The 15543-nt window shown below is 41.8% G+C and overlaps 1 protein-coding gene across 1 annotated transcript in view; it reads left to right on the top strand.

The window, feature by feature from the left end:
• The window catches only part of DGKB (diacylglycerol kinase beta), a 323351-nt gene that overhangs the window by 75269 nt on the left and 232539 nt on the right, over positions 1–15543 (top strand). Inside the window, exons 5-6 of the mRNA XM_083405386.1 lie at positions 25–73; positions 1264–3431. The gene's annotated coding sequence lies outside the window, so the exon portion shown is untranslated. The remainder of the gene's footprint in view (positions 1–24; positions 74–1263; positions 3432–15543) is intronic.

The following is a 15543-nucleotide window of genomic DNA, read 5'->3' on the forward strand; positions in this document are numbered from 1 at the left end:
TGCATTTCCCCCCTTTAAATTCAGATATCTTTTCTTGACTTGAAATTGTCAGAATTTAGCTTTTTTTAGGTAAGTGAATAATAGGCATCCATTACTAACTACCATATTATGTACAGTGAAAATAATGGTGACAGAAAGAAGAAAAAGGTATTGCCAGTAATATATTACTCCTTCAGCAAGAAATACCAAATACAATAATTAGTCTATTCCCGTGAAAAATTACCTACTTGCACTTCTGGTCTCTCCCCAATCCTTTTTATTAGCTTGATGCAAGAATTATTTAGTGGTATTCTATAAATCATGCTCTGCAGTTTTATCCAGAAGACAGAATCACAGCACAGATGTTGATCATATTGCAGAGGCTCCTCTTAAGATCGATAGCTGTTCAAAACAGAATATTTTAGAGTACACTGATTCAGCTGTACTACTATTGATGCCTCTGAATAGAGCTGTATTTGCCACTTGCTTGGAAGGCTCTTAAATTGGGCTTGGTTCTTGAGCTGGATGACAAATTGCAAATATGGAAATGAAGGTACTGAATAGGACTTTGAGAAAAGGTGAAATTTGATTTAAATTGGGAAACAACTTCAACTGGTACTTTAATACAAAAGACTTTCTATGGAATTATCTAGCAACCGACAAGAAGCTCTGTGTTGTTTATCCCTGAACAGCTCTCAGGCTCAGAAAGAGAATACGCTCATAAAGATTCTCTCCTCCCAACTTTAGCTTTTTTATAGACCCAGGATTCTTTTAGATGACTTTGCAGAAGGCTGATAGAGGTACTGCCTCTCGTTTCAACAAGACATGGTTAGTTCTCATTCTCCTTTCATACTCCAGATCAAGCAATACAGAAGTATAGTAAGTCTCCCAGTGGCATGGACCATTTTGGCTGGAGCTGATGGGAGTTGGGAGCATACGAATGGCCACAGGTTCCCCTATCCCTCTGTTACAATTCTAATCAGCTGCCAGTAAGATACAAGAAACACACAGCCAATTATGCTTTGAAAACCTCTTAAAATTACATCCACTTGATAATATTTTTCTTGTGCCATTGCAAATATACTTCTGCATTGCCAACATGCCTATTAACTTTTGCTGCTTAGGAAAGGCAATGTGATTAGGACTACAGGGAAGAGCAGTCACTCCTGGTGGGATATTTTTATTTGCTGTATATACACGGTTTGTATTTTGCAAGTGCCATGTGACCATTATTGTTGCGCGCGCTCTCTCTCTCTCTCCCACACCACACATACAAAAGACGAGTCCAAGACATTTCATTGCCTTGGATAAAGAAAAGCTGGCATCCCCATTTGACATACATAAGCTGATCAATCTGTAGGCAGCATTTTCCACCACACCTAAATGGCTGTAAGGTGCACAAAGCAGATCTCCCTTTCCCTTTCTCTGTGGCTTCAAAATTTCCAGAGATGTTACATCTCTACAAGGGATGTATAAGAAGCAGCATTCCTATATGTAAGCAGGGCTCAGATCCTGCAGCACTCGACGATTCCCACAGGCTCAAGCGAGATACGTCCTTGCACTACTTCCTCAAACTTTCCTGACACCTGAGAGAAGAATCTCTGCAAGGCAATGTGCCTCCTTTCCAGTTCTTCCCAGCAATTCAGGAGGATTTCATGGCTGATGGTACTTGGAGACTGTTGAGAAACGGAGGAAATTCAAAAGGGACACACTTCCGATATCTCCCATTTAGTATTATTCACCAGCACAGCCAAGAAAGCTTTGTACAAAAATCGGGTCTGAAGCCAGATTGAAATGGGACCATATAATCAATGAAATTTGAGCTGGCCAGCCATAAGAATCAAGGATAAAAAAAACACGTGCCTCTTTTACAGACCATGCCAAATGTCTGATCCGCATCATCAGATGGCAATAACTGAAACTAATCCTAGCAATGAGCCAAGGCCTTGGTACAGACCCTGTCGCCAAACAGGAATTTTAAGTGTGAATGAATTTGAGAGATTTCATCGGCAACGTGTTTTAGCAAACATGTCCGCACAAGTTGCTGAGCCATCGGGATTCTCTGCAGAAGGCCTAGGCATAACTAGGTTGTGAAATACTTGGGGAAATTCTGCTGGATGACGCAATTGTATGAAGTCTTCGTACAATAGATTAAGGCTGTGCACACACCATACCCTTCAAAGCACATTCAAAGCACATTATTTCCTTCAAAGAATTCCAGACACTGCAGTTTACCCCCCACAGAGTTATAATTCCCAGCAATTCTTAACAAACATTAGTGTGGAGAATTCTTTGACCAGCGAAATGTGCTTTGAACATTCTTTAAAGGGGTACTACGTCGGACACTTCTTAGTGCAAGTTTTTAGATTTCAAGTATCTAACAATTAAAGTTTGGCAACTTTTTATTTTTTAAAAAAAACCCTGAATATCAATCACTGGGGAACAAAAGCATGCTTTGGCTGTGGGTTTCCTAGCTGGCTACTGTGAGAAGCAGAGGGTTGGATGAGATGGGCACTTGGGGTCCATTCAGATGTTAGTTTTCTTATAATGCTAGTGCTCCTGAACCAGTAAAGTTACTTTTCCATTGCATGACCTGCTGGCATTATGGAACTGCAGCTTGATAGTAATGCACTGCCATGCCATACTAAATTTTATTCACACCAGTGGATGTGGTGTGAGATGACAGCAGATGTCACTGGACACATGTCACCACCCTCTATGCACATCCACTCTTCTGTCCCCCCATGATTCACCTATGAAAATGCCAGGAAAGAACTCTATGATGCAATAACACCCCACATTTCATCACATGGCGTGAGCCATGAAAATGGCGGGAAAATTTTGCGGCAAAACTCCCATGATTTTGCAGCATATCATGGTTGTAAATTGTCCCCCCCCCCCGGAAACAATTGATACAGAAATGAGTGTTAAACTTCCATTAGATTCCACTCAATCTTACATTGTGTGAAAGATCACATAAATTGTGGAAGTGAGCTGGTCAGGAAACACAGAGGAAATGGAATAAAATGAATGCAGCCTTGGTGTTACCCAGCAGCCTTCTCTTGCTCTTATTTTTCATTTTAACAAAAAACTTTAAAAGGTTCGCTAATAATTGTAGTATCTGAACAAAGATGTGAGGAGCAATGCAGAAATGTCTAAACACTGAAGGAACATTGTGTAGCATTCCTTTTGGAATCAACAATTTTATTTACTTATTTTTAGCCAAATTGCTATGCTCCTTGATGTCACTGTCACTATGACAACATTATGATAAGAAAGAACTAGTCACTCTAGGCTACCTAGAAAAAAGATTTGTCATCTACATTTTTGCATAAAAGAATAAGAGCTACTGTGTGAGAGTTTATTGACTACAATGCTAGGTGGCTTGTGGTGAACTGCAGAAGTAACTGCTTGGAATAATAAAAAAAACAACACCCAGCTCTTTGTGAGAGGTAAGAATTTATTCAACCTAACTGTTATTATTATTTTTACTCCAAAGAAATCACAAGGGAAGTAAGGATGAATATTGCCATTCTGTTGGATGCTTAGTTTTAATTCCCCAAAATGTAATTTCTATGTTACTGTTCAAGCTAATGTTCTGAAGAGCAGGGTTGGGGGACTGAATGCGGCCCTCCAGAACTCTTTACCTGGCCCTTGGTACTATCCCCAGCTACACAACCTTTCTTAAGGCCATGCTCTTCACTGCCCCTGCTCAGAGTCCTCCTTGAATGTTTTTGCTTGGCCGGAAGATGTCCTTGAATGCTTACTTGCCTGAATGGAAGGTATGTGAGAGTGAATGTGGAAACTAACTAAATGTACAAAAGCAAACTTTGCATGCATTGCTGCACCTATTTTTTCTCCTTCCCTGCCCACCCCTCCCATGTGGCCCTTGGAATGTTTCTAATAAGGGGATGTGGCTGTTCAAGTGAAAAATGTTCCTCAGCCCTGATGTAGAAGATGTTTGAGGAGATCTAAAGCCTGCTTTTGTAACTACTGTGGAACTGAACATTGATGATCTTAGCTCAGGTATTTTTATTCCTTTTTTAAAAAAAAACACCCTGCACTTCAACCTCTAATTTCCTTTTTATTTTATTTATAGCAGGTTACAATATTAACTTTTAATGTGCGGAATCAGAGTCATTAAAGTTCTAATTTAAATTCAATTTTGCAACCTCAGGTTCTTCCCCCATGTTAAAAATATTATAATTGCGCTGGCAAAAGTATATTCCACTTCAACTGCAGAATCATCCTGCTCCTATTCTGCTTTCCTATGGTGGCCTGCCAACATTATGACACTTGCTTTTTAGGAATATGCAATGTGATTGTGGCATGGGAGTATGATTATATAAATGCTGTTTTCCCTGGCACTGTTTGAATTCTTACTGAATCTAAGCTGAGTCCCAGCCAACATTGTTGGAGGGACTGTTTATGTCTCTGCGTTGGCTGTCTCTTACTGCACAAGCCTAATTAGTTAAATATATCCACAGTGTGCTGACTTGCTTTATCTTCTTGGCTTACTTGTTGCAAAAAGGAGAGAAATTATCAATGAAGGGGGGGGGGGACCTGCCCCTCTTGTTGCCATTAAAAAATACTTAGCCAGTGGGAAGCACATTCTGGTCCCATCTGTTGGCAAGAGGAGTAAGAGCCACTGGGAGATTGCACCTGCTTCCTCCCAAGGAGACATCATGGCAAGGAGAGAACCATTTGACTCTAGCTCTTGGTCAAAGAAGGAGCAGCTGCAGGGAGCTTACTTCCCTCCTCCCTGCCAAAAAGAATGCTTCCCATTGCCATCTGGTTGGCCCATGTGCCATATGGAACAACAATGCTGGACTGGATAGGCTTTTGGTACGATCCCACAGGGCTGCTTTTAAGCACCCTGGGACCTTGGACCATTGGTCCATCTGTCACAGTAATGTCAACATTGACTGGCAGAAGCTTTCCAAGATTTCAGACAAGGTTCTCTTCCAGCCCTAACTGGAGATGCTAGGGACTGAACATAGAATCATAGAACGATTGGATCGTAGAATTGGAAGGGACCTTGGAACCTTCTGCATGCAAAGATTTACCGCTGAGTTACACCCCTTCCCACTCTTTGCAAAGTGCCATTTGACCTGGGACTGCTGACTCAAAACAAAGTATACTTCGTCCTCTTGATTAGCCTGTCAACTAAGGCCCTCTAAAACAATACACAGTCTGTTGTGAGGATCACTTTGAGGATCATTCAACTGAAAGACAGGCTATAATTCAAAATAATAAATTAACTGTGCAGTCCTATATGAATATATAGGAGACCATATAACACCGGTCTGAAAGACCAACATTGGCTCCCAGTACCTTTCCGAGCACAATTCAAAGTGTTGCTGCTGACCTTTAAAGCCCTAAATGGCCCCGGTCCAGTATACCTGAAGGAGCGTCTCCACCCCCATTGTTCAGCCTTGATCCTGAGGTCCAGCTCCGAGGGCCTTCTGGTGGTTCCCTTACTGTGAGTAGTGAGGTTACAGGGAACCAGGCAGAGGGCCTTCTTGGTAGTGGCACCCACCCTGTGGAAGGCCTTCCCATCAGATGTCAAGGAAATAAACAACTATCTGACCTTTAGAAGATATCTAACGGCAGCCCTGTTTAGGGAAGTTTTTAATGTTTGATGTTTTACTGTGTTTTTAATATTCTGTTTGGAGCCACCAGGAGTGACTGGGGAAATCCAACCAGATGGGCGAGGAATGAATGAATGAATGAATGAATAAATAAATAAATAAATAAATAAAATTATTATTATCTGCTGGATCAGGCAAGTGGCCCATCTAGTCCAGCACTCCGTTATTACAGTGGTGAACCAGACACCTGTGGGGAAACCTACAAGCAGGATTTGGGCCCTTGAATACTCTCCCCTCCTGTAGTTTCCAGTAACTGGTTTCCAACATGTTTGCTTAGACCTAAGCACCGTTGTTTTCAGTGATGCCTACTCCCAGTAGGCCCAGAATGCTGACAACGTTGCAGGGGAAATAATTCAAATGTCAATGAAAGAGGAAATACTTTATCTCATATGGAATCAAGTGATGTTTTTGCCCAATCTGAGCTTGCTTTATTTATTTCACCTTTGCAGAGAGATTATTTTGAGGGAGAAATAAACATGCTCTCTAGGGCTTGTCATTTCTTGTATGTTCCTCCTTATTATACTGAAAGCAAGCAATGGAGCCATTTCAAAACTACAACTAAAAATAACAGTATACTATGAACTTCAGGAGATTTGTAAAGATTAGATTACAATGATGATTCAGACAGTACCAACTGCTGTTTCAGCAGAGCTGGGGAAACTAGAAAAAAAAAACCCCTAGGTTGCAATCCTAAACTGCTTTCCTGGAAGTAAGACTTATTGAACTCAATGAGGTTTATTTCTGAATAGGCGTCCATAGGATTGCACTGTTAATGTATATTCTCTCTAGAGTGAAATGCTGCCTCGGCATTAGGAGTATCAATGCAAGCTAGTTGTCATGTGCTGATCAGTATTTCAAATGATGGCTGTTGCTACAAATTGAACCTATAAGTAAGCAGTAGCTTACCATGAGGGCTGGGTTACTTTCTCTATGCTGTGACAAAGAACATGCAGAACTCCTCCTTGCTGTTCTTCTCACACATTCTCCGGAGTGACCTTTGGAGCCAATCCTCAGTGTCTGAATCACCTCCTTTCACTCTGATTGGCCCCAATCAGCACAAAAGGTGAGAAGGCTTCCCTGTGGTTGAAACTCTTCCCTTTCATGTTGATTGGGCAGCTTTAAGATGCTGGAGACAATGACCTTGCTGGGACCCTGCTACAGAAACACTCAAGGGTCTTTCACCTCCCCATGACCCTGGATCATTGCACCTCTTATGTTTTGTCATTGCATCCATCCTCCAAAAGCAATAGGGAGGAGGAGGACCATCCGTGCTTACAATGTACTTTGCAGAGTCCCCACGTTTTGCTCCTGGCGAGGAGGGTGGAAAGTCCCTGGGAGCATGCAGAATGCTGTGTGCAGTGCATTGGATTCTGGTTTACTCCTTTACAGCATGTGGGGTACAATTGTATAAATGTCTTGAGGCTGGTGGTATCACACATGCTCATATTTCTCAACTCATCATCATCTCAGGACTTGAAGAACAAGTGAGACATTGCCAAATGCAAGAGGTCTATCATCATATGGATATTGGGTCCCTTAGGTGGAAGATAAAGACATTCAACAACAATTGGAGCCTTGCATAGCAAATTCCTAGAAGCAGAGAAATACAGAAGGCAAATTCTCAACTGAAGGGGTCTTGAGGCAGCTTAGTCTCAGAGATACGGTAAATTTCTCAGTTTGTCTTGGAATAGTACCTTGCCAATCACAAAGTAGTTGCCAGAAATTGTTAATAGAAATAACTATTTACTGTACTTTCCCATCTATAAGACGGGGGTTTTTAATTAAAAAATTAGCTTCAGAATTAGCCCTCGTCTTATACATGGGTAGTACAGACGGGGGTTGGGCGATTAGTCTCAGCGGCAACAGTGTGGGTGATTGGTAGCTGTGAGAAGGGCTGCAGGCTGCGTCAATAGGGTGGCTGTTTTGCGGGTACATGTCTTCGGCCATGTGTGCAATTGTCTCAGCAGCGGGTGAGTGATTTTCGGCATCCCTCCCCCCCAAAAAGCTCAGCAACTCTGGGAAATCCAAATCCTCACCCAAAATAGCTCAACAACTTTGGGCAATCCTCCCCATTTTCTTAATTTTGAGTCCCCCAAAATAGGGGGTGACTTATGCATGGGGGCGTCCTACGGAAGGAAAACTACGGTAACACCCCACAGAGTGATCATAAATTTGCATTCCCATTTAGCAACTGATATGGGCATGGGGTTCCTGATGCATGCATAGGACACCTCATCTCCTAGGACAGGTTGTTAAGACTTCAACTTCCATTAGCTCCAGCCAGCATGGTCAATGGTAAATGATGATAGGAGCTAGATGATAGCTTGTCTAACAGCATCTGGAAGACCTCAGGTTCCCCATCTGTGCACTTGTAAAAACACATTCCTTCAATGTATACAGAGGCTCTATATGTCTGTCAAATAAGTTGGCTCAACAAGCGTCTTCAGGTTGTTTGTGCCTGCCATTTTTGTTGGATGTCTGTTGTAGGAGACCTGCTGAGTGCTGGGAGTTCCTTACCAACTGCATGATAGAGATAAGCATTGAGTTGAATTAATTAGCTGTTTCGTGTACAGTGCTTGAAAACATTGAAATAACAATGTTTAATTAATGGGGGAAACGGAACATTGTGGGGGAGTCTCAAATGTACTGATTGTTAAATCTAAAGAAAGAACGCCATTTACTTTTAGACTTTAAGCAATTATGTGGACCATGAACCAATGCTGGAGTTTCTAGGTTGCTGCTTGCTAAAACGTTTTGGATAAACACAAATATCAGGTGTTGAAGTGATTTGGCAAGTTCTTAGCTTTAACACTGTTAGTGTCAGCTGTTGGGGACAATTAAATAAGGAATTACAAATTATAAATGGAAGTAGAATAGGGTAAAAAAAAAGCCTGTTTATTTTGAAGATCAAGAATGAGTGAATAAAAGACCCAACTTAAGCTTCTTCTAAGTCAATTCATGAAATTATTATTATTATTTTTAAGGGTACAGGCTTGGGGCTTTTCTGATGGCAGGTGGGAAGGTTTGAACTGAAATCAATAAATGAATTTTGTAACCAGAACAGCATTCCTGTGATATATCACATTATCTCTGAATATGTTCACCTAGATGGTCTCCTTCTGTTTGATAGGTGTTGATTTTGTGTGTTTAAATGTAGAACTCCTTTTTAGAACATAGTAGGTGTGGCTGGCTGAGCTAACCATTCTAACCAAATTGTGTTGGTATTTCTAAATCATTAATAAAACTGGCTATCCTGGGAGGGTTCCTTTATTCATTGCAAACAGATTTTTGATGAAATTTACAATTTTAATTACACTGGCTTTTATTTCCACCTTCCCAGTGGGAAGCTCACTGCAAAGATTCTCCAAACCAGAGCTATGTATGCACTTCGATGCCTACTTATTCTTCTTTAGCATTTTATTTTAATTCTTCATCCGCTGAAACAGAGGATCCCTTGCAAGTGGCAAGACCTCTGTGCTATTGTGTCTCTTGTGTTTATTATGTTAGATAGAACCCCAATGAAGTAAGGGAAACATGACAAACTCCCACTGGAATTAACAAGGTCTAGGTTTACAATTAAGCACATTTAAAAGCAAGGGGCAGTTTGTGGCTCATGTGGGTATTGCAAAGTGGAACGGTTAAAATTTGTAAAAGCATTTTTCATATTCAAAGTGCTGTTGGAATATTCTCATGGTTCATTTGTTTCTGTGTATGGCTGATCTGCAGTCACCTGTGTTGGCTGGTGTCTATTGGTAGGGCAGGAGACGGGGAGGCCAATGATAGGTGGAGCTAGAGTGAATAACATGCAGAACCAACACATTCTCATTTTGACCCTGTCTTTCTCTCTGCGAACTTCTACAGAATCAACACTAAGATTAAGGAAGACAGAGCCAGCAGTCAAGGCCAACTTGTGAGATGGAAGGGTGGTTGAAAGCACATTGAGGTTGGTGGGGCAGTGTCTTATTCCTTCTAACAGAACAAGCTCCACCGTCCATAAAGAAAGAATATTTCAGAAAATTAAAGAAGTAAATCTCATCTCAGTAAACATGGTCCAGCATTCCAGGGGAAAGGGGATGGTTTGAACAATATTTTTTAAAAAATGGGTTGGTGCACAAATTAGATTCCCATTGGGAGAATGAACCAAGACCTTTTCTGAGCAAAATATCTGCAGTGGAAGAATTACCACCACCCCCTTTTTAAGAGGAACGACATAGAATAAGAGGGTAAAAAATATGACACCCACTCACAGACTAGCTCAGTTAAGTGCTAAGCATTGTTATTTTCAGAGACGCTAAAAAGAAATCCATTTCCCCCTAGAATTGATTATTTGATCTGTCACTTCCTTGACAAAAGTGACAGGAGATTTTAAAACTATTGATTTCTCTCCTTTTTTATCATCTAAGCATAATTATAAAAGAAAAATGTGTGATGAGGAATTTTCCCATATTTGTGTCTAACTAAAAAAAGGCCGAGGGCTTCTTTTACTGCTGCATAAATATCTCATTGGAGATGGACAAGGTGCTTGAAACACGTCCAACAGCTCTGTATTGTCTACACTGGCAGCAGCTGTCTAGGATTTCAGTTGTGTTAGGTATAATTGGTTTAATTCACACAGAAATTGTGAATGCTTGTGTATTTCTGAAAGGGCTTTAACATGGGGATTTCCCATGGGCTATATTAAAGCCAAGAGATGGTCTCTGAACTCCTTGATAATTAACTATTGTTTTCTGCTAGCTAACACATGTGTGTTTAACCTTAGATCACATGAGAGGTATTGAACTGAAATTTCGCCATCTCTGAAGGGTCGTGGCTGGGGTCATTATTCTCAGACTTGATGAGAGTGAGGACATAGATGAAGCTCTCCAGGTAAACAGCTTAAGGCAGGAGAGGCAGACCTTTGCTTTTGAGTCTGTTTGGAGTATTTCATATGGAGTGGCATATTATCTTAGGGAACTGTTTGGATGTATCATTCTCTTTTGTTTTGAAGAAAGTTGTGCAAGTTAAGTTTTGAATAATACCTAATGGGTCTGGGCAATGCTTTATTTCCAAAAGGAGTCTGTTTTCATGTATCCAGTCACTTCAAAATGCACAATATTAATATCTGGTTGTACCTGGAGATGCCAGGGATTGAACATGGGGGGCTTCCTGCATGCAAAGCTGTAGCTCTACCAGTGAGCTATGGTCCTTAGCCAGCCAGCATTTGTCAAAATGCTGTTGAAATGCACTGTAGTGTCGTAACAGCTGAGGAGCCAATTGCCTGTGTTAAAGTACACCAACACCACCTTGTTTGTGGTGCTAGTGACTCATTGAAAGGCTTTTGCTGATTCTCTCTGATCATTAAAATGCAAGAAGAGCACAAAATTACTATAATTTGAGGCTTAAATGTATGACACTGCACTGCCTTTTTTTGCTTGCCTGTATTTGGGGCTAAAAAGGTTAGATTTCTATAAATAGCACACAATCCAATAATCGGTAGAGTTGTCTGTCTTTGGCTCCTGGGAATCTTCAGCATTTTCTTTTCTTGATACCAAGCTCAGGAGCTTTAGTTAACAACAATTTGGAAGGAAGAAAATAAATCCTGGATTGATTGCCTGCCACTTTGCATTTCTTTCTTAAATTTGCCAAGCTTTTGCAGCATTGTCTCATACCAAAGAATACCCAGTTCTCTTGGAGCGGGTTTTTGGGTCTTGCATTAAATCATGTGTGTGTTTCATTGTGTGCAAATTATCCTTACAGGCAAATGGCCTTTTCACATGCCCAAGAAAGGGCTCCACAGAGTTTTCCTAGCTTATAGGTTATAGCTTTGATCCTAAATGCGCTTATGTAGAAACGAATTCCACTGAAATCATTTGACCTCTGATAGTAAGTGGCCCAAGGACGCGGGTGGCACTGTGGGTTAAACCACAGAGCCTAGGACTTGCAGATCAGAAGGTCGGCGGTTCGAATCCCCGTGATGGGGTGAGCTCCCATTGCTCAGTCCCTGCTCCTGCCAACCTAGCAGTTCAAAAGCACGTCAAAGTGCAAGTAGATAAATAGGTACCACTCTGGCGGGAAGGTAAACGGTGTTTCTGTGTGCTGCTCTGGTTCGCCAGAAGCGGCTTAGTCATGCTGGCCACATGACCTGGAAGCTGTACACTGGCTCCCTCGGCCAATAAAGTGAGATAAGCGCCGCAACCCGAGAGTCGGTCATGACTGGACCTAATGGTCAGGGGTCCATTTACCTTTACCTTAGTAAGTGGCCCAAATGCATGGCTGGCAGGTGCTGGCATATGTGACACCAGAATATGTGCTAGCTGACAAACCTTTGCTGTCTCTTTCATTAAGGTCTTTGTGGCTGGGTTGTTCTGAAACCAGTCACCTCTTTGAATCTGAAAAGAGAATTTGGTAGCTCCCTCCCTTCACACATTCGGTGACTATGGGAGCTTTCCTACTGGAGCTTATAGTAATTTGTGATTTAGTGGTAGCTCTGAATGCAAAATACCCCAGTTTCAATCTATAGGTAGTGCCGGTAGACCCTTCTCTGAAATTCAGGAGAGCTGCTGCCAGCCAGTGTAGGTAACGCTGAGCAGGATGGCCAATGATCTGATTTGAAATAAGGCAGCTCCCCGTGTTCAGGGAGGTGGATTCTTGTGAGGTCCAAGCAGAAGAGGACCAGGCAAACCTCCCTTCCTGCAGTAGTCCAGCTGGCTACCCCTCAGTGCATTAATTATCGTTCTTGTTTAAAAAGAAAAAGAAAAGGAACACTGTCATGATTCCAAGTGATATATCTTGCCTTCTTTGGTCCTGATAGTGCTATACTTGCTGTTTGAAAATAGTGTGAATTGGTTCTTAGCCTCTGGTTATTGGTCAAAGGCTCTTAGATGTCCTGTGACAGATGGGACATTCTTCTCTTTCTGCCAGGACATCTCTATCTCTACTATTGGTTTGCCTTTTGGACAGCTATAAATAAGACTTCTAAGACTCGTGTGGCTAGTGAATAAGTCTCAACGATCTTGAAAGCAGCCATACAATGAAAAGCAATTAGAGATGACTAATGTGTGTGCATCAGAGATGCTATGCTATAAAGGCGTTACTAAATTGTGGTTTTTCTTCTTAGGTGAGAACCATTGTGCAGTCTGCATTGAATAACATCCCCCCCCCCAAGGTTAATTGCTGCACTGGGCAGGGGGCATTATATTTTTCAGTACTGGTGAGGCGTTGAACCTCCTTTTCTTGGTGTGTTGTGGTGCTGATGAACACACACACACACTTTGTGTTAACGAACACAAAAGCAAGCGCAGACAAAGCTCCATGCTAACCATTTAATGTAATGTGTAGTTGGGCCCTAACCTAACCTTGAAAACCAAACCCTAAAAACTAAGATTAAGCCAAGCAAACAGAATAAATGGGTGCATGTTAATATGGTAATAAACATACAAGTGAGGTCACTGCCAAATGCACTTTTCTTCCATGATAATTAAAGTCTAAGGGCTGCTGTGCCCCTTTCAGACACCATAATTCAAAAGCATCAATTCTTTGGCGATCAGCCTTCTTTATGGTCCAGCTCTCACTTCCATACATCACTAATGGGAAACCCATAGCTTTAACTATACGGACCTTTGTTGGCAAAGTGATGTCTCTGCTTTTTAAGATGCTGTCTAGGTTTGTCATTGCTTTTCTCCCAAGAAGCAGGCATCTTTTAATTTCGTGACTGCTGTCACCATCTGCACTGAACATGGAGCCCAGGAAAGAAAAGTCTTCACTACCTCCATTTCTTCCCCTTCTATTTGCCAGGAGGTGATGGGCACAGTGGCCATGAGCTTAGTTTTTAGTTTTTAGTTAGATTCACATTAAAATGCAAACCAAACTGAATTTCTGCCCTATTGCTACTTCCAGCTAAGCCTATGTTTGTATAAACTGTGTGCCTCATTTGTACCCTACAACATGTAGGGCACACGTTGCGTGGAAAGAGACTATATGGATCCAGCTTGTACCCATGTATGATCTATTCAAAAATCCTAATGAAGGTTAGAGTCAGGGGCAGCAGCTGCAATCTTGATCTGTCCCCCTAAGTCTGATTTGTATGTACCATTTCAAGTAAGCCTTATGTTATGGGCTAATTGTCCATATTAATGAACAATGCATAATAATCTATATCTTTTATATGTATTTGGCTAGTCCTGTACTTTAAAAAAATGTTTTGAAGAGCATTTGCGGGGCATTGTTGTTCTTAAATGTGCTAGCCTTTCTGATTTGATTTGTGATATCAATAAGTTTTTAAGCACAGAGAATGACCTTAGTACATTTGAAGAAAGGTTAGTACATGTTAGAGGGCTAGAAAAGCTATTGCACTCTGTTTTCATTTTTTAGGATATCGGCTTACAAATGGTTGTCCAACAAACCTGCCTTTACTGCACATAAGTAGGCTATAAATAGCCCTCCAACTTAGAACGGTTTCAAAAATGCTATTGATTTGTATAGAATGGTGATCTCGGTGGGTGCTCCAGTTTGATATATGTCAAAGGGTGATCCTTAATCTTGATGAACCCTGCCAAAGAATCAACCAGCAGATGGGTTGATGCAAAATGCCCTCCCTTAGATCACCATTTTGGGAGGATCTATAGCCCATCAGCTGCAGTCTGGGCATCCTGGCAGAAGCACCTCCCCCTGGATCCCTTTAATGGGGTACCCTGATTCCTTGAAATGGAGATCATATGTAATTGGCTCCCTGATGTCTGGGTCTGGAGGGTGGTGGTGCCTATGCCAGCCTTCCAGCAGCTTGCATACATGGAATTAATAACAGGGGTTCGGGAACCGGAGCAATTTTCAAAAGAATGTGGTTGCGGCTACATGCAATTTTTGGCAGCTAACCCCCATTCTTTATGGGACATGGAGTACTGCAGGACATCTTCCTCCTATTCATGAGAGAGATGCGAGCCCATCCCAAACTGTGACCTAAAGGCTTCACAAAAATTCCATGTCCTAGAGTATGCTCAGAATGTGGAAGGAATAACAGGATTGTAATACTCTCTGCATCACCTCCAAGTGCCCACAGGATCTCAGGAAAGGGCTCTGGCTTGAAAGCGATCATCTTGAAATGGCAGAGCTTATGCTCTGCTGTCATTGGAACAAAACAGCAGTTTTGGAACAAAACTGGCTGAAAAGAATATGCTAGCCTGCAAATACTGGAGCATCAACTGAAACTGAGGCCTGAGTGTGGCTGGCTTCTACAGCCAGGGAGTAGACTAGAGGGAAGAAGTTCCCCCTCCGGTCCTAGCATGGCTGGTGGAAAAGGCTGCACCAAAGTTGGAAGGTCACCTACTTGCCATAGGCTGTGTCAGCCTGCCACTGGCAGTAAACATCCACTATTTCTTTAAAGTCACTATGTTCTAATATTTATATTAATCCTGGAGAAGGGAGGGATAATTATGAGCTACGTATTTGCAAATATGTTTCCTCTAGGAAAAAAAACACCTCCTGAAATTAATTATGGCGGGAGAAACATTATTTTTAGAAGTGACAAATCATTAGTGTACTTAATTATATACTTGATGATTGTGAATTTTAGTCCAGAAATTGGATTTAAGTTCATACATCTGTTAATGGGCATTTAATCAACATGCAGTTCATGTTGGGTTTTGACAGGGTCCTAAAGTCCTCCTGTCTCCTTCCCAAAGCCTAATTGGTGCTTTCCCAGATTTGGGAGAGCTTTAGGACCCTGCCAGAGCCTCCTGCCCAGTGCCTCCCTTAGCTGACTTTGGGAAGGCAGCGCAAAGACTGAGGGGGCATCAAATTTTGGCCTTCCTCACCCTACGTGTGATGAGGCAGTGTGCAGCCTGTGCGTTCCATGTTGAAGTACTCTTGCGGCCCACTCAATATGAAAAAGTTGGACCTCCCTGGGTTAGATGGTTGAGTAATATCCCGGCAAGACCCA

Source organism: Podarcis tiliguerta (assembly GCF_965153285.1).
Source record: "Podarcis tiliguerta genome assembly, chromosome: 12".
NCBI lineage: Eukaryota > Metazoa > Chordata > Lepidosauria > Squamata > Lacertidae > Podarcis > Podarcis tiliguerta.